We start from the raw sequence: 19564 nt of genomic DNA, 5'->3' as shown, positions 1-19564 counted from the left end.
TCCATGAACTTTTTGAAGCCCCCCCATATTCGTGTAGATGTGGCATCTACAATTTATTAAAACAATTCAGTTTATGTTTGATCAGTTCTAATTTAGAGGAAGTTTCTCCGGATACTGAACAAAACTTCTTACTTAATTGTTTACTATGCTGACTATGTCTAAAACATTTCTCCATGACAGATATTGAACCTATGTTCCCCTAAGTTGTCTGTTTTACAGAAGAGAAACTGGAAAGTCTTCCATATCCTGGCATGCCTCTCCTAGCAGGATTAAATTGATATTGCTCTTTTTAAGTGTGATTCCCAAATTCAGGCTGGATTTGATCTATTTAGAGAGTAATGACGCCGCCACAGCTCATGATAACTGTTATGCATCTACGAATGAATTACACAAATCTATGTGCTTTAGAAGGAGCTCTGGTAGCGTAGTGGTTACAAACGGGGCTGCGAACTGTAAGGTCAGCAGTTCGAAACTACCAGCTGTTTCATGGGAGAAAGATGAGGCTTTCTGCTCCTGTAATGATTTACAGCCTCAGAAACCCTGTACAGGGGCGGTATGAGTTGGAACTGACTCCACAGCATATAACCAACAACATATGCTTTAGAGGAGTTATTGCACTTTGATGGTTTATATCATACTTGATGTCAACCAAAGCCCCAGATCTCGCTACTCTGGCCATCATCCCAGCCAGAAAACTGTGATGTGTGTGTTGGGAGGGGAGGCTTGCAGATTGGGGGGTGCTGGTTAAGGGAATGCTTCTTACACTGGCCGGGTCTCAGGGACAGAAGGTGAACATGTAGACTGAGGAGTAAATGAGGCTGGTCTTAGACTGGAAAGCCAAGACTGAGAAGAAAACTTAAAAGGGACTTCTGGCTGAGGACAGGTCAGAAAAAAAAGAAAGTTAAAAATGTAATATCCAAGGAAGTAAGTTCATATTCAAAATGATACAAAGTGTAATGGCTTTTAAAAGGCAGAGGATGAAAAAAGTAAGTTTCAGAGATGGAACTTAGAAAGGTAACTTGAAACAACTGTACATCTTCTGTGCTAGAAAGATGACAGACCCTCTTCTAGCATCTTCAGACATTTAATCAGCATTTACAATGTACCAGGTCTTGGGCTAATCAATAGGTATAAAAAATAATGAAGAGCCAGTCCTAGACCTCAGAGCTCACACAGCTTTGTATGGGAAATGGCTTTAGGACACTGACTTCTACATAGTGTGCTGAGTACAGTGATGGAGAAACATACAGAGACCTTGGAAAAGGAGCCAATAACATGGTATATGTTGGATGGGTTGTTCTAAAAGGCATGGGATGGAGGCCACTGCTTATGTGGACTCTTAAGGGATACCAACTAGTTAAGGAGGTGAAAGGAATGAGGAAGGATTTTCTAGACTGAAGAGACAAGTCAAGTCAAGGTCCAGAGAATGTGAAACAGAATGATATAAAAATGAGCTATGTGTAGCTCAAGGTTGCTGGATTGTCAAATGTTAATCATTTATGATAAAGCAGATCTTTCCTTTCTATGTTTGAGAAGTTATATTTAGACTATAAATAAAGATCCATTTATTAATTTAAACATTTATCTTATTTATTTCATCCTTCAGAGCAGTCTCAGAATATTTCCAAAATTTAAAAGGACTATTTGTTATCTCTGCAAAGTACGGATCATCTGAAAATTTGATTAATACTTTCTATAGTTTCCTTTTTGTTGTTAAGTGTTGTCAAGTCAGTTCTGACTCATGGAGACCTTGTATAGGGTTTTCAAGGAGTGACTGGTAGATTTGAACCACCAATTTTGTGGTTAGCAGGTCAGTGCCTATCCGACAGCACCACACCAGGACCTCAGCTTCCTTTTGTTATTGTTGTTGTTAAGTACCGTCGAACTGGTTCCGACTTATAGAGATGCTGTACAGGGTTTCCAAGAAGCAGCTGGTGAATTTGAACCACTGACCTTGCAGTTCAAACTGGCTTTGTGGTCCGCTGCTTATCCTATAGTACCATATGAGGAACTCCGGCTTCCTGTTAGTCCTTGATAAAAGCATTGCAAAGCATAGAGCCAAGTCCAGAGGCCTTCAGTGTTCTGCCAAGTTGACATTGATCCAATAATCAACAGCCCACACATATGGTTATTTAATTAGCTAACACTTCACAGTAATGGGAAATAGGATAGCTACCTATGGCTGGAAATGGCATGCTAGGATAAGCTGGGAGGGATCCAGACATAAAATTGCATCTACCAAAGGGGGATATGTGAAGTGCTGTTGAGTCGATTCTGACTCATATTGACTCTGTACAGGCTTTCCTAGGCATAGCTGGTTTGTTTGAGCCACCAACCTTGTGGTTAGCAGTCCAGTGCTTACTCTGCAGTGCCACACCAGGACTCAAAAGGTGAGTGGGGTATAGCGATAGGAAACACAGGTACTGACATTTGGAAAACCTGGGAGATGTTTGACACTGGGGGTAAAAAATTGTTATTTGGTAGAGCACAGATGATAGTCAAGATAGGGGAAGGACTCCAATTCCCAAGGGAAAAAATAGTAAAATCAAAACATGGTCCTGAAGGTAAGAGAGACTCAAAGATGAACACTAGGACATAAAAGACCAATAAGGAACTAAATCTAGTTACGGGAACTCACTAGATTAAGAAACACATTAAGTGGGGACTTAATTTCAGGAAAGAGAAAACAGTCTAAAAATGGAGCACAGACACAGAACCGGCTTGGCTGCAAATAAGGCCTAATTATCTTACCTGGAGACAGGATGAGGCTGAACCTGTGTGTGAGGAAGCAGTAGCCCCAGGAATTGAGTGAGGAGGGCTCCAGAGGCCAGAATCAGTCTGTCAACAGTAACAAGTAGTTCGCATTTTTACACCTGGTCTTCTCTGTAAAGAGTTGGTCACATGCCTTGCTCAGTTGGAGATGCTGCTGTTCTTTCCCTGATCCTTCAGTCTTAAAACCTTATTACAAAAGGAAATGAGATTAGGCTGATGTCACCGGGCCCTCACTGTGGGAGGCTAGCCACAAGTGATTACTGCTTCCTTTTGAAAGTGTTCATTTCATACTCTATTTTAATTTTGCTGGGACTCAACATGAAACTCTAAACAAAGCTGAAAGGGGCTCAGTAAAGCAAGAGATGACTCTCTGGTTGGAAGAAAATAGAGACAGTTTCATATGGTATTTAATTTGTTCTTGAAGGATAATGAGTAGGTTTCAACTGATGGGAGGTGAGTGTGGCAACTGAGGGAATATCTTAAAAATGGGATGCTCTCCAAGACCCTGAGTTCAGGAGAACTAGCTGGTTCCTGGCTACAACTACCAACTACTCTGAAAGGGACCGCATTAGAAGGTTCTGGATAGAGTGGGAGCAAATGTAGAAAGGAAAACTCAAAATCACAAATAAATTGAAACAAAAGAAAAGAAAAGACCAGGCTTACTAGACAGAAAGAGACTGGAGGAACCTGTGACTATGGCCCTCAGCTCTGAACTCACACTCGTGGCCCAATTTTCAGACAAGAAGTTTTTTGTTGTTGTTCTTGTTGCTGTTGTCAGGTGTCATCGAGTTGGAACCGACTCATAGCGACCCCATGCACAGCAGAACGAAACAATGTCCGATCCTGGGCCAACCTCACTACCGCCGCCACACTTGACGCCATCAATGATGTCACCTGGCTGATCCATCTCGTTGGGGGTCTTCCTCTTTTTCTCTGACCCTCCACCTTACCCAGCATGACATCCTTCTCCAGTGACTGTTCTCTCCGGACAATGTGTCCAAAGTATGAGAGATGAAGCCTAGCCATCTTGGCCTCCAAGGAGCACTCTGGCTGCACTTCTTCCAAAACAGATCTATTGGTTTTTTTGGCAGTCCATGGCACTTTCAATATTCTCCTCCAACACCATAACTCAAAGGCATCAATTCTTCTACGATCTTCCTTATTCACTGTCCAGCTTTCGCATCCATATGAGGTTGTTGTTAGGTGCCATCAAGTCAGTTCTGACTCATAGCAACCCTGTGCACAACAGGATGAAACACTGCCCAGTCCTGCACCAGCCTCACAATTGTTATTACACCAGAGTCCAATGCTGCTGCAGCTCTATCAATCTGTCTCCTTGGGGTTCGTCCTCTTTTTCGCTGACCCTCCAATTTACCACACATGATGTCCTTTTCCAGGGATTGGTCCTTCCTGATAAAATGTCCAAAGTATGAGAGGCGAAGTCTCACCATCCTAGTTTCTAAGGAGCATGCTAGCTGTACTTCTTCCAACACAGATTTGTTTGTTCTTCTGGCAGTTCATGGTACTTTTAATATTCTTCTCCAACACCAAAACTCAAATGCATCAATTTTTCTGTGGTCTTCCTTACAAATTGTCCAAATTTCATATGCGTATGAAGCCATTGAAAACACCATGGCCTCAGTCAGGCACACCTTAATTCAAATTGACATCTTTGCTCTTGAACAATTTAAAGAGATCATGTGTAGCAGGTTTGCCTAATGCAATACATCCTTTGATTTCTTGGCTGCTGCTTCCATGATGAGCACACCTAACTAGTGGTGTTATCTCCCCTATATACCTATGAACTACTTGGCTAAATATGCTTTTGAGATATTCTCTAAATTCAGGTGGGATATGTTCAAGATCATACTTTAGTTCTCATGGACTTGTTTTCTTTTTCTTCAGTTCAGTTTCAACCTGAACTTGCATATGAGAAATTGGTGTTCTGTTCCAGTCTGACCCTGGCCTTGTTTTGAACGATCATATGGAGCTTTTCCACTATCTCTTCCAACAGAAGTAGTTAATTTGATTTCTGTGTATTCTATCTCATGAGGTCCATGTATATAGCCATCTTTGATGTTTAAAAAAAGGTGTTTGTAATGAATATATCATTGGTCTTGTAACAGTCTATCATGTGATCTCCAGCATCATTTCTATCACCAAGGCCATATTTTCCAACAACTGATCCTTCCTCTTTGTTTCCAACATTTGCAAGCCAATCACCAATAATTATCAACACATATTAATTGTATGATTGATCAATTTCACACTGAAGAAGTAGGCAGAATTCTTCAATTTCTCCATCCCTGGCTTTAGTGGTTGGTGCATAATTTTGAATAATACTGGTATTAACTGGTCTTCCTTATAAGTGTGTTGATATTAGGTGGATTATATGAAGAAGAACATGGATGGCATCAGTGTTGGGGGCAGAGTCATTAACAAAGATTCAGAGATGGCTATAAATTGCTGGAATACAAAATATGAAACTAGAAAGTTAGGTAGAGTCAGATCCTTGAATTCGGAGAATATGAATTTACATTGAGATGTAGCCAACCTGAGGGGCTCATCTTCTGGCACAATATCAGACAATGGTACCATGCTATTCATAGGGTTTTCAGTGCTAATCATTCAGAAGTGGTCTCTCTCACCTTCCTAGTCTATCTTAAAGTTGGAAGCTCAGCTGAAACCTATCCACCATAGGTGACCCCTGTTGGCATTTAAAGTACTAGTGGCACAGCTTTCTGCATCATAGCAACACGCAAGCCACCACAGTATGACAAGCTGAGAGATGAGTGGGGTGGGGGAGGGTAAGAAGGGTGGAAACATTGCCTTCAGAAGTCCCCTAGATGGATGATATGTTGAGAAACAATAGCTTTTCATTTTGTTATTTTTGTTTAATAACAAAATTACATGCTTTTGCAATGATACTTTCTGAATTATCCTCATCTACAAGGGGATTTCAAAAAGTTTGTGGGAAATTCCATTACCTTATCAGTCTCTCTTTTCATGGACTTGTTGATATGTATGTTGTATATTGTTGTTATTTTTAGGTGTCATTGTGTCAGTTCTGATCCATAGCGACCCACAGGGTTTCTAAGGAGTGGCTGGTGAGCTTGAACTGCTGACCTTGAAATTCAAACTGACCATACAATCCAGTGCTTTAACACACACACACACACATAGATTTACATATATACACACACACTATTGTTATTGTTGATGGCTGTCAAGCCGATGCCAACACACTGTCATGCTCTATGGGGTTTCTGAGGAGCAGCTAGTGGGTTTGAATCACCAACCCTGCAGTTATGAGTCCAGTGCTTATCCTACAGTGCCACACCAGGACTCTAACATATATAAAGATTTACAGTTGTTGTTGTTAAGTGCCACTGAGTCAATTCCTCCTCATAGCAACACTCTGTAGGGTTTCCAAAGCTGTAAATCTTTACTGGAGTAGAAAGCTTCATGCTTATCCTTCAAAGGAGCTGATGGGTATGAACTGACAACCTTGTAGTTTGTAGTATAGTGCTTGTCCTACAACACTACCAGTGTATGTATGATTTCTCTCTCATCTATCTATCTATCTATCTATCTATCTATCTATCTATCTATCTATCTATCTATCTATCTATCTATCTATCTATCTATCTATCTATCTATCTATCTATTTATATAGAGAGGGGGTCCTGGTGTGGTACTGAAAGATAATGCACTGGACTGCAAGGTCAGCAGTTCAAACCTACCAGCCACTCCTCAGAAACCCTACACAGGGTTACTATGAGTCAGAGCCAACTCGACAGCACTTAACAACAACAACAATGGACAAAATATTGAATAATGCAGGAAACATCTAAAGAAGATGTAAGGAATGCACAGTCACTGTACCAAAAATAATTGCAAGATATTCAAACACTTCAAGAGGTAGTATATGATCAAGAACCAATAATATTGAGGGAAGAGGTCCAAGTTACACTGAAGGCATTGTTAAAAAAACAAGGCTCCAGGAATTGAGGAAATACAAATTGAAATCTTTCACCAAACTAATACAGCACTGGAGGCACTCACTCATCTATACCAAAAAATTTGGAAGACAGTTACCAGGCCAACCAATTAGAAAATATATATACTTGTGCCCATTCCAAAGAGAGGTAACCTAACAGAATGAGGAATCATCAAACAATATCATTAATATCACATGCAAGTAAAATTTTTCTGGAGATAATTTAGAAAGAGTTATAGAAGTACATAGATTCAAAAGAGAACTTACAACTAGGACTATCATTGCTAAAATCCGATGGATTTTGGCTGAAAGCAGAGAATATCAGGAAGAAGTACACTTATGCTTTATTGACTATGCAAAGGCTTTTGACTGTGTAGATCACAACAAACTATGGATAACATTGTGAACAGTAGCTATTCTAGAACACTTAATTGTGCTCATGAGGAACTTTACACAGACCAAGAGACAGTCATTACAAGTGAACAGGGGGATACTGAATGGTTTAAAATCAGGAAAGGTGTGTGCTGGTTTTATTTTTTCACCATATTTTTTAAATCTGTACACTGAGCAAATAATCTGAGAAACTGGATTATATGAAGAAGAACATTATATCAGGACTGGAGGAAGAGTCATTAACAACCTCATAGATGACACAACCTTGCTTTGATCTTACTGATTAAGATCAGAGACTATCAGTATAAAGAAAACAAAAATCCATACTGGACCAATAAATAATGTCACAATAAATGGAGAAAAAATTTAATTTATGAAAGATTTTATTTTACTTGGATCTACAACCAATACTCATGGAAGTAGCAATGAGAGATTAAAAACTATCAGTGTATTACATTCATTAACTCTGCTTCAAAAGACCTCTTTAAAGTGCTAGAGAGCAAAGATATCACTTTGAGAACTAAGGTGTGTCTGACCTTGTTGTTGTTGTTATGTGCCGTGGACTCGGTCCCGACTCATAGCGACTCTGTATAGGGTTTCCGAGACTGTAAATCTTTATGGGAGCAGAAAGCCTCATCTTTCTCCCGCGGAACAGCTGGTAGTTTCGAACTGCTGACCCTGAGGTTCGCAGCCCAATTCATAACCACTACCCTACCAGAGCTCCTAAGCCATAGTATTTACAATCACCTCATATGCATTTGAAAGTTGGAAAATGCATGTGACTCTGGAGTCCTGGTGTAGCACTGTAGGATAAGCACTTGACTGCAAGGTCAGTTTGAACCGTATGGTTGGCAGTTCAAACACATTAGCTGCTCCTTGGAAATCCTATACAGGGTCTCTGTGGGTTGTAACTGACTCAAAGGCACTTAACAACAACAACAATGGAAGACTGGAGTAGAAGAATCGATGCATTTGAATTATGGTGTTGGAGAAGAAAATTGAAAAGTACCATGAACTATCAGAAAAACAAACACATCTGTCTTGAAAGAAGTCTAGCCAGAATGCTCCTTAGAAGCAAGGACGGCAAGACTTTGAACATGGTGTCACAAGGCACTGACCAGTCTCTGGAGGAGGACATAATGCTTGGTAAAGTGGTGGTGAGGGTTATGTGCCATGGAGTCGGTTTTGACTCATAGCGACCCTGCACAGGGTTTCCGAGGCTATAAATCTTTACAGGAGTAGAAAGGCTCATCTTTCTCCTTTGGAACTGCTGGTAGTTTTGAACTGCTGACCCTGAGATTATCAGCCTGACTCATAACCACTTCACTACCAGAGCTCCTTTGGTAAAGTGGAGGGTCAGCGAAAAAGAAGAGTAAGGTCCCATCACAGTGGCAGCAACAGTGTACTCAAATGTAACAATGGTGATACAGCTGTGGGACCTGGCAGGGCTTCATCCAGCTGTGCGTGGAGTTGTTATGAGTGGGAACTGGCTCGATGGCACCTACCCATCACAACAATCCTCCCCCCAAAGAATTCAGTGCTCTTCCATTTATATCACATCCATTTTGACATCCTTGAGGGACTCAAATCATGGTCCTTTCAAATGTTCTTTGAGTTTTGGAAACAAAAAGAGAAGTCTGAAGGGGCAAGATCAGAAATGTAGGGTAGATGGGGCCAAGTTTTCAGAAAAAAATTATCATAGAATGGCCCTTAGTATCCTCAAAACATGAGTTAATGCATTGTTGTGATAGGAACAAATTCTTTGGTGCAATTTTTCTGGCCTTTTTCTCAACAGTGTAGTTTTCAATGTTCTTAAACCATTGTAATAAGCCCCTGTGTCCTCAGAGAAAACATATCAAGATTACCCCATTGGAGTCCTCCAAAGGCCTCCAGTACAGCTGCCGTAACCTTCTGAGCTGATCTCTGTCCTTGAATTAAACTAGCCTGACAGAATTCCATGGGAACTACTTTTTTTTTTTTTTTTTCTAAATAGTGCCCTAATAAAATTAAGACAAATACATTATTCAGAGAACTTTCCTGGGGTCATCCACTAATCAGAGAGATAGTTTTAAACATGTTTCATTTGGAATAAATCCATGCATTTATGAATGGGAACCCTAGTGGTGGTGCTGTGCCCTGGAGTCATAGTAAACTTGTATAGGGTTTCCAAGGCTGTAAATCTGTATGAGAGGAAAGTCTCATCTTTCTCCTGCAGAGCACTTGATGAACTCCAATTGCTGACCTTAAATTAGCAGCCAAACATGCAATCCACTATGCCACCAGGGCTCTGTGGAACCCTAGAGCAATACTTTTTGAGTTACCCTTGTATAGTTGTAAAGAATTAACCTTGATCTATAAAAGATTTGGCCCTTGTTTTTGACTCCTGGGAAGTAGCCTCTGAGCCCTTGAAATATCCTGCCTTATGATAAAAGTTCCGTTGTTTACTTCTTGAGTCACACATGATAACAATGTGATTTATGGTGGGAGCCCATGAGTCATACATTATCAGCTCATCTGCTAAAGGAACTAGAGACTAAGGTTAGCCACACAGGCAGTCCAACATGTTTGTGTGACCAAACCCCATTAAAAACTCTGGACACCAAGGTTTGGGTGAGCTTCCCTGGTTGGCAATATTCTGTGTATTGTCACTCATCACTACTGACAGAAATAGGCATGGTGCACGTGACTCTACTGAAAAATAACTGGAAACTCCCTACCTTGATGTCTTTTGGACCCTCCCCTGTGGACCTTTTCCCTTTGCCGATTTTAACCAGGAGTGTATTTTTCTCAGGTTCTGTGAATTCTTTTTCTCCAGTCTGTAAAAACTTCTAACAAGTTAGTAACTATGAAGATGGTCTTGGAGACCCATGAACTTATAGCAGGCATTAGAAGAGAGGTGGTACTGAGGACCCCTGAAATATACATGTTACTTTTAAGTGTCGTCAAGCGGCTAGTGGGGTTGAAACATCAACCTTGTGGACGATAAGTGCTGACCCTACAGTACCGCACCAGACTAGAAATATACATGAAGTCCTGGTGGCAGTCACGTCATGTGAGAAAGATGAAACAGTCTGCTCCTATAAAAATTGACAGCTTTGGAAACCCTATGGAGCAGTTCTACTCAGAGTCAAAATCAACTTACCAGCAGTAGTTCTTTGTTTGTTTGTGGGGGTGGGAGGTGGTAGTTTTATATATATATATATATATATGTAAAAGACAAAGAGAATTAAACAGAAAATGAAATAAAATGTTAACATTTGGGGAATCATCTGGTTGGGTATTCTCAAACTCTTTGTACTTTTCTATAGTCTAAAAATGCATAAAATTGAAATGTTAAAAGAACTAGATAAAATACATCATGTAGGGGTAGAGAGTCATGTAGTAACTGATTTGAAGTCTCACAGTAGACTACTGTACTGTCAAGGTGTGGTACTGTAGGATAAGTACTGGACCACAAGGTCAGTTTGAACTGCAAGATTGGCAGTTCAAACTCAGTAGCCACTCTTTAGAAACCCTATAGAGGGTCATTATGAGTTGGAACCCACTCAACAGCACTTAAAAGCACTGTCAAGGTGAGAGAGAATAAATGCTAAGTGGTGACAGGAATAGATAAGAGAAGGAAGTGGCAGACATTCCAGAAGAAAAGACACTAAGACTTGTCAATTGAATATATATGATGGCGGTGTGCCATTGGGTCAGTTCCAATCTTAACCTGTATAGAGTTTTTTCTGAGGCTATAACTCTTTATGGGAGTAGAAAAACTCTTCTTTCTCACGTGGAATATACATGATAGAGGAGTTCTCATGACTTAGAGGTTTCAAGTCAACGTAAACTGAGAGAACATCATTGTTTTATAGCTGGGAACATTTATTTAACAATCATCGTACTGAAGCACTGATGAGAGTTCAAAATAAAAACTCATTTCAGGAAAGAGTCTTGATGGAATAACAGGGTCTATGACTGAATCACTGCACATTTATTTAATAGGTGAGTTGAACTATTTTGTTTTTGTTACTGAAGTATCCAATTAAATTTAATTGAGGTCCAACTGGTAATTTTTTATGTGTGTGCAAGCAGCCAGAAAGTAACTATCAATCCCCAATAAAGATTAAATGAATACTAAATCCTGAAAGGTAATTAAAAAAAAAAAAAATCAAAGGTCCTATAGTTGTGAGAGAAGCTTTCACAGAGTACATGTGTTTGGTTAAGTGGACCATGCCCCAGGACCCACAGGTCCCATCAGAGAGGCTACTGTGTGAATCAGCGCTGTGTCTTTCAGCAATCAGACCACTCTTGTGACCAGAGTCCAAGGAAAGAGTCCCCCATCAACCAGGGCTTGTCTGTGTACCCTTGTCAGCACTTTGACAGACAGAAACATTAAGCCTTTGTCCTCTTTGCTCTGTTTCTCCCAAGTTTTTTTGTTTTGTTTTTAATCATATCAGCTATTGTGGTAGAATGTATTATTTGCTCACAATCCTTCTTTCCCACCCAGTTGACTTTGGGCTGGGTCATATGACTTGCTTTGATCAGTGGAATAAGGAAGTGACACATATAAGTTCTGAGCAGAGGTGTTGCCTGTTTCTGCCTAAACCCTTGTATATGTCGGTTCTCTGTAGTGAGAATCACATACTCTAGTTTATGGGTCCTCCTTCAGGTGGATCCCATAATAGAAGCCATGTGGGCCCAGCCAAACCAGCCAAGCCAAGCCAAACAAAAGTATAGCTGACCCAACAGCTATATGACAAAGAAACACATGTTTACTGTTATAAAAATTGAGTTGTGCGATTGCTTGTCACACAGCAGTATCACAGACAAAGCAATGAATAATTACCAATCTCTTGCCTATTACAGTTCTTTACTCACTCCTTGGATCTGATGCTTATGAAACCTTCTTTTAAACTGAACTCCAGCTTTTATGATCTTTCAGTATAAGTCACCTTTACTCCATTGAGCATGTCGTTTCTGGTCACCCAGTCTGTAACTCTGACTCATCATGGTTATCCCCTGGTATTTATATCTCTTCTGGTTGTTTACAGACCCTCTGAATAATAAACAAACATGAGGTGGGCAGTATTCAAAATACAAAGGGCCTCACCTATGTGAAATTCTGCTATTTAGAAAGCTTACCTCTTTTGAACAGAAAAGTGATGAAAAATCTGAGATAGTTAAAATTTTAAAATGCCTGCAAAGTTCATGCCCAGGAAGAAAAATGTTTTACTCATAAGAAAGTTTCATGCTTTCATATTACTCTTTTTTGTTATGGTGAAAATATATTACCTATGCTTTAAACAAACATGATATATGGTTTCTAAGTTCACATCTGATTGCAGGAGAAGAATGCTGTATCCAGGAACACAGTTGAAAGGAAAACATTATTACAGCAAGAGAAAAGACAAACATCCACTAAAATGAGAAATGAGAAAAAACAAAAATCCACTGGAAAATATGTCTCTCCACTATAGGATAGATATCTCAGTAGTGGGTTAGATTAAAGTCAGTACTGAGAGTTTGTTTAAACCAGTATTAAACTATATTAATATACCTGCCTTGTGGGTGGGTAGGACCTCCAGATAGTGATGTAAATTTTGACAAACAGAAGTCCCCAGACTGTGTAGTTAATGTGCTTAGGTGCTAAGTAGAAGAAGGCTTGGTGATCTGCTTCTTAAACTCAAGACTGAAAACTCCATGGAGTACATTTCTACTCTGAAACACATGGCGTCTCCATGGGTTGGAATTAACTTGATGATAATTGGTTTTGAGTTTTGGTGTTAGTAAAATGTATCAACAATGACTTCCTATTCAGTTGAATGACAAGCATTCAATGTTTCATCTCCTGGCATAAATGGTTGAGGGTTGGGTGGGTTGTTTTGAACATTTGCAATCACCAAAGAAGTAGGACATCATTTATTAAGTAATGGAAACTGAGTTATTATCAACTTTCCTGAGCTTGTCCTGGTCATTCCTTCTACTGGAACAACTCTCTCATGCCTTTACTTCTTGCTTTTTGCACTTATCTTTCTATTCTCAGCCTAGAAACCATCCTCTAAGAGGCTGGTTCCCTGACTGCCTTCTCAATTTGGACTGTATCCCTCCTGGTGCTCATGTAGCATCTGTACTCACTTCTGTCATATCATTTGTCATACTGTGCTGTACCTGCCTGTTCAGGTATGGGCATCGACACCAGGTTCTAACTCCTTGAAGGCAAGAACCATGTCTGTGTGGAACACCATTGGTTCCTTTATGCCTGACAACTAGCAACTTCTTAGTTGTTTTCATTAAATGAATAATGCTCTCACCAAGTGGCTAACAACACCAGGTTATCTGCATTACTACCATGATAACAGAAGGAAAATATCCATCAAGTGTTATTTTAATAGAAATACATTCTACTATATACATTAGGTCAGATAGTGGCCACTCTTGGGGGTAAAGTCAAGATTTTAGGCCAAATTCTATCCAGTATGTCCTGATGTGACACTGTAGGATAAGTACTGGTCTGCTAAGCTCAAGGTCTTTGGTTCAAACCAACCATCTTCTCCTTGGAAACCCTACACAGCATTGCTATGAGTTGGAACTGACTCGATAGCACTTAACAACAGCAACATGCACCCTATTTTTGCATTGTCATAGACTTCACCTCAGGTTCTCTAAAAGACTCCTTTTAATTCAAGGCACTGTGTGGTCACAAAGAGAATGAGATGGTCATAAAGAGGACACTATATGGTGGTGGTGTCCATCTAGTACAGAATCAGCACTAGATGACCCCAAAGGAATTAGGAAACAATACTGTGTCAAGTTCCCCTAAAGATAAGCTTGTGAAATGGAATCTTCTTTCAGCCTGTCATGGATTAAATTGTGTCCCCCCAAAATATATGTCACCTTGGCTAGGTTATGATTCTCAGTATTATGTGGTTACCCTCCATTTTGTGATCTAATGTAATTATCCTGTTTATTATATATTCAAATCTCTATGTCGTTAATGAAGCAAGGTTATGAGTAGTTCTCTAACTAAGCAGGATACAATCTATAGGATTAGGTGATCTCTTGAGTCAATCTCTTTTAATATATAAAAAGATTAAACAATGGAGCAGAGATCAGCAGGACCTACAACTACCAAGAAAAAAGAGCCAAGAGTGGAGCTCGTCATTTGGACCCATAGTCCTTGTACGAGAACTTCTTAGACCCAGCAGACCACTGATGCCAAGATATATGGAAATCTCCTAGGAATGCCAGATACCTGAATTTGGACTTCTAGTCTCCTGTGAGAGAATAAATTTCTGTTTTTATTCACTTGTGATATTTCTGTTATGAAAATACTAGATAACAAAGACATAGCCACAGATGAAGGAATGTTTTTTGGGTAATCAAAATGGCTTTGAGTCATTGCTGATGGCAGGTCAATTGTTCCAACTATGTACGGAAGGTAAGAAAATGTTAGAAAATGAGAGGTGTCGGGATGTAACAGTATGTTAGATTAGTGATTAGGTGCTTATGGGTCATTCATTTCTGTGTATCTTTACATCCGTTCTAGAACCTACTTGGATTACAGTTTGCTCATCTGTAAACAAGTAAAGTAATTAAGATGGTTTCTAACGCCCTCTACAGCTCTAAGAACATTACATAGTATATTCATCAAAATGATTAAGAATTACTAAGTCTTCCTGTTCTCCATCATGGCGGATCAAGGTGAAAAAGAGAACCCCATTCAGGAACTTCGCATCCACAGGCTCTGCCTCAACATCTGCATTGGGGAGAGTGGAGACAGACTGACTTGGGCAGCCAAGGTGCTGGAGAAGCTGACCCGCCAGACCCCTGTGTTCTCCAAAGCTAGATACACCATCAGGTCCTTTGGCATTAGGAGAAATGAAAAGGTTGTATTCCACTGCATAGTTCATGGGGCCAAGGCATAGGAGATCCTGGAGAGAGGTCTGAAGGTACAGGAGTATGAGTTATGAAAGAATAACTTTTCAGATACTGGAAACTTTGGTTTTGGGATCCAGGAGAACATCAATCTGGGAATCAAATATGTCCTTAGCATCGGTATCTATGGCCTGGACTCCTATGTGGTACTGGATAGGCCAGGTTTCAGCATCACAGACAAGTGCAGGACTGGCTGCATTGGGGCCAAACACAGAATCAGCAAAGAGGAGGCCATGTGCTGGTTCCAGCAAAAGTATGACAGGATCATCCTTCCTGGCAAATAAATTCCCGTTTCTATCCAAAAGACTAATAAAAAGTTTTCAGTGGAAAAAAAAAAAAAAAAAGAATTATTAGGAAACTGACTCAACAGCACTTAACAGCAACATGCACATTATTTTTTCATTGTCATGGACTTCACCTTGGGCTCTCTAAAAGACTCTTTTTAACACATGTTAAAGACTCTATAACACATGTTATAGAAGAAATATGTAATAAATGGGGAAAGCATTTGCTTTCATTCCCTCCCTCTGTTTTTGGTGTGTTTTTTTTTGGATGTACACCAAAGCACTCAGGAATATAAAACCATTCAAACAATTAAAGGGCATACCCCACAAACCTGACATGATGTATATTTAAATGAAAAAAAAAAACACTCACACACACAAAAAACAAAATGGTACATAGTGTACTCCCAATTGTATATATACACATGATGTGGGTGTCTGTATGTGTAGAAAAGTTCACACATACAGGGTCACAATGAGTCAGAACTAGCTCAGTGTCACACAACCACCATAAGTAGGAGGAGAGAATATGTGTCACTGTCCCCATCTCTCCCCAAGATAGCTCATCTCCAAAGTTCTTTGTTGGACACAGATCCCCCATCTTCTCTGCCCACCATGGTTTTAGCCTTTACATTTTCCATTCTCATAAGCATTTAACAATGAGTGTGGCTAAGTTTTATCCTATCACCAGACAACTTCAGTAAAACTGGTAAAGGAAAAAAGTACAAAACCAAAAACAACCATCACCACCAAAAAACCCCACACCAACAATCCTAAAAGTAAATTAGGAAAAGACAACTGATACGAATGTAATGGAAATTGAGATGAGGTGGCAGACTCCCTGTTGGCGTTGAGAAATGCTTCTTTTTTTAGTTTTTTCTTTCCTTCCTTTGTTTTTATAATATGATATGGGGAGCAAAAGAAAATATGTCCAGATGCTTCCTGGAGCCTGGACTATCTCAGTGGATTTTCTACCATACGCTACCTTTCAGTTAATGTCTGATGTTTGATTGAGCTATCCAAGATGTTAATCAAACATTTCTGAAGTAGAAAAGTAAGGTTGGGGAGAATAGTGAATATTTCCTGTGGATGTCCCAATACCAGTTTTAGCCAAGATAATTTAAACTCATCTATGTAATTCCATCAACCTTGCCAGCATTTGACTAGGAATAGGTATATGACAAATTCTGCTGATAGGATTGGGGAGCTATCTGCTGAGGCCTTTGGGGAAACAAGAAGAGATGGTCCTGTTTCCTCAGGATTTCATGTCTTAATGTGACTCTTAGAACAACTGCAGCCATCTTCTAGCAGTCTGGGAGTTAAGATAACACAAACATGGACCGGAGGGATAGAACACAACCCAGGCCTCAGTAGTGTTGTTGACTCACTGCATCAAACAATCCTGCAGCCTCTGGCCTTCCAGGTATGGAAGATAATACATTCCCTATCATTTTAGCCACTGTGGGTTAGGAAAGAGCTAGAGGTCCATGGAGATGTTAATTGTGAGGTAAGGGGACATGAGAATAACCTGTAAGGGTAGGTAGTGATGCCTGAGCTCTTGAGTGAGATCAGCTGGGTGTACTCCCAGCCCTCTGTCTCCCTGACTCTGCACACTTCGCAAACTATGGAAACCGAATGGAAGAACTTTCCTCAGGGTTTCTTGAATGTTTGCTCAGCTAATATAGTAGGATTACAAATAACTCAAACTATATACTCATGTGTACAAAAACAAGTAATTTATTTTCTATGAGCTCTACCTCACTACGTACCAGGGAAATTTGCTAACTTGCTAATTAAAGTTTTTGTCTCTTAGGATTTAAATAGACTTTAGATTATTCTAAGTTCAATTTCCTATCGGTGCTGGTATAAATCATACCTTTCAGATGACTCAGGCTCTCTGGGTAAATTCTTGCCAGAATACTGTTTGTCTTTCCTACAGGGTTATGCCTCATTTTACCATGTTCCTGCAGAGGATAACCTCTGAGCCTTGCTATATGATGATTCAACTGATTCGAATCTAGAACTGGTAACCACAATGGTGTCATCAGTCCTATATGGCCTCTGAGGTGAAATGCTGGTTCCCATCTCTGGAGTCTGAAGTCCTAGCCACCTGCTCCTTCATGAAGATAACTCTTTTGGAAACCTCTCCATCTGGACCAGACCCAGCTGATGCCCTGGCTTCCTATTCATTCAGCAGGTCACACTGGAATCTCCACAGGCAAAAAGGCCATGTGGAAACCAAAAGTAGTGTTCTAGGCTCACCTGTCCAATCAGGTCCCTCCACCAAGCTGCTCCATCCATCTGAAGCCATGTTGGACATAGTGCCAAGCAGAGTGCCAGAGCTCCCTGCGACGCTTACACCCTTCAGGTGCTTTTCAGGGAAGCAACCCATAAGCCCCCGGATCATGGATGACTCAATTCCTACCTTAATTTCCCCACATTCCCACTCTCTCAAGACTTGAACTTTAGAAGGAGAGAAAATGAAGACCACACTCGTATCTGTACCTTTGATTTCCTTTTTCACAAACCTGAAAAAACCTAAACCTGATACCTACATGTTACTTTCGCCTCATACTGACCCTTCAGGACAGAGTGGAACTGCCCCATAGAGTTTCCAAGTCTAGAGGCTCCCACATCTTCTTCCTGCAGAATAGCTGGTGTGCCTGAACTGCCCCCCTTTCTGTTAGCAGCAAAGTGGTTACCCACTGTGCCTTGTCATTTCATTTTATCTCATGGGCCTTCCTCCAAGGAAGACTCTGAGATCAAGATCATCAGTCATCAATATGCTAAAGAGGGAGCTTTGGATTTTTGAAGTTTCTATCTTCTTGAGAAGAAATCTCCCCATCTACTTTCTAAGGAATATCTTGACTATACTTCTTCCAAGGCAAATAAGTTAATTTTCTGGCAGCCTATGATATATATTCAATATTCTTCACCAACATCATGATTCAAAGGCGTTTGTTCTTCTTTGGTCTGCCTTATTTTTATTGTCCAACTTTCCCATGCATCTGAGTGCATTGACAATGCCATTGCTTGTGATTTGCATGGAAGTTTACAGAGCAAACTGGTTTTTCATTCAACAATTCATGTACATTTGTTCTGTGACATTTATTGCGATCTCCACAATGTAACAACACTTTTGCTTGTCAATGTTCCTTCTTTTCTCTCCAAATGCTGCCCTTCTGGTCACCTATGATTGGTTACTCTGAGAAGTGGCACCACCCTGATGTTATTGTTCACTTTGTAGCCCTGTCTATTGTTTGTTTGGAGTCCAGGTGTGGTGGTGCTGTGGGATAATGCACTGGACTATAAGGTCAGTTTGAACTGCAAGGTCAGTGGTTCAAATTCATCAGCCACTCCTCTGAAAGTCTAGACAGGATCGCTATGAGTCGGCACCAATTCAACAGCACTTAACAATAACAGCAATTGTTTGACTCATTGGGGTGAGCCCAGTTCTGAGCTTGCAGGGACTTAATCTCAGGTGTTCCACCTGTCTCTATCAGACCAGTAAGTGTGCTCTTTTTTTTATAATTTTGAGTTTTGTTCCACTTTTTCTCCCACTCTATCCAGGACTTCCTATTGTTATCCCTTTCAAGCAGTTAGCTATGGTAGCTGGATACCATCTAGTTCTTCTTGTCTCCAGATACATTAGTCCTTTGAATAAATTGCTTCCTTGCCTTTTTGATTTTCTTCACTCTTCTCTGCTCTGGATGGGGAAGAGGCCAATAGTTGCACCTTATATAGCCATTCACAAATTTCTCAAAGTAGAAGTACTGATGTGGCACCACAGGATAAGCACTGGACCGAAAGGTCGGTTTGAACTGCAAGGTTGGTGGTTCAAACTCATCAGCCACTCCTCAGAAACCCTATTCAGGGTTACTATGAGTCGCAACTGACTAGATGGCACTTAACAACAAAAACAATCAAGTAGGATGTAGAACATTATCTTTGTGGATTATGTTATACCAAGTGATCTTGACCCAGAGACGATCGTTCTGAGCCTTCAGGCTGAATCACTCCTTACCGCAAGGTGTTTGGCTTTGGCTAAGAAGGGTTCATAACTTTGCTGCCTATAATGTTCTACTATATTCATGGATATATTTATAGCACATATAAATAAATATATAGAAATATATCTGTCAAATCTCTTTCTATATATATACATGGGTGTAGTTTCATTTGCCTTCCTATACCT

General features: G+C 40.2%; 1 pseudogene; it reads left to right on the top strand.

The window, feature by feature from the left end:
- Positions 1-14838: 14838 nt before the first annotated feature.
- Positions 14839-15369, top strand: LOC102839872 (annotated as a pseudogene).
- The last annotated feature ends 4195 nt before the right edge of the window (positions 15370-19564 follow it).

Source organism: Chrysochloris asiatica, unplaced genomic scaffold, assembly GCF_000296735.1.
Source record: "Chrysochloris asiatica unplaced genomic scaffold, ChrAsi1.0 scaffold00004, whole genome shotgun sequence".
Lineage (NCBI taxonomy): Eukaryota > Metazoa > Chordata > Mammalia > Afrosoricida > Chrysochloridae > Chrysochloris > Chrysochloris asiatica.
Note: the sequence above shows the minus strand (reverse complement) of the source record. Positions and strands in the feature narration are given on the sequence as shown.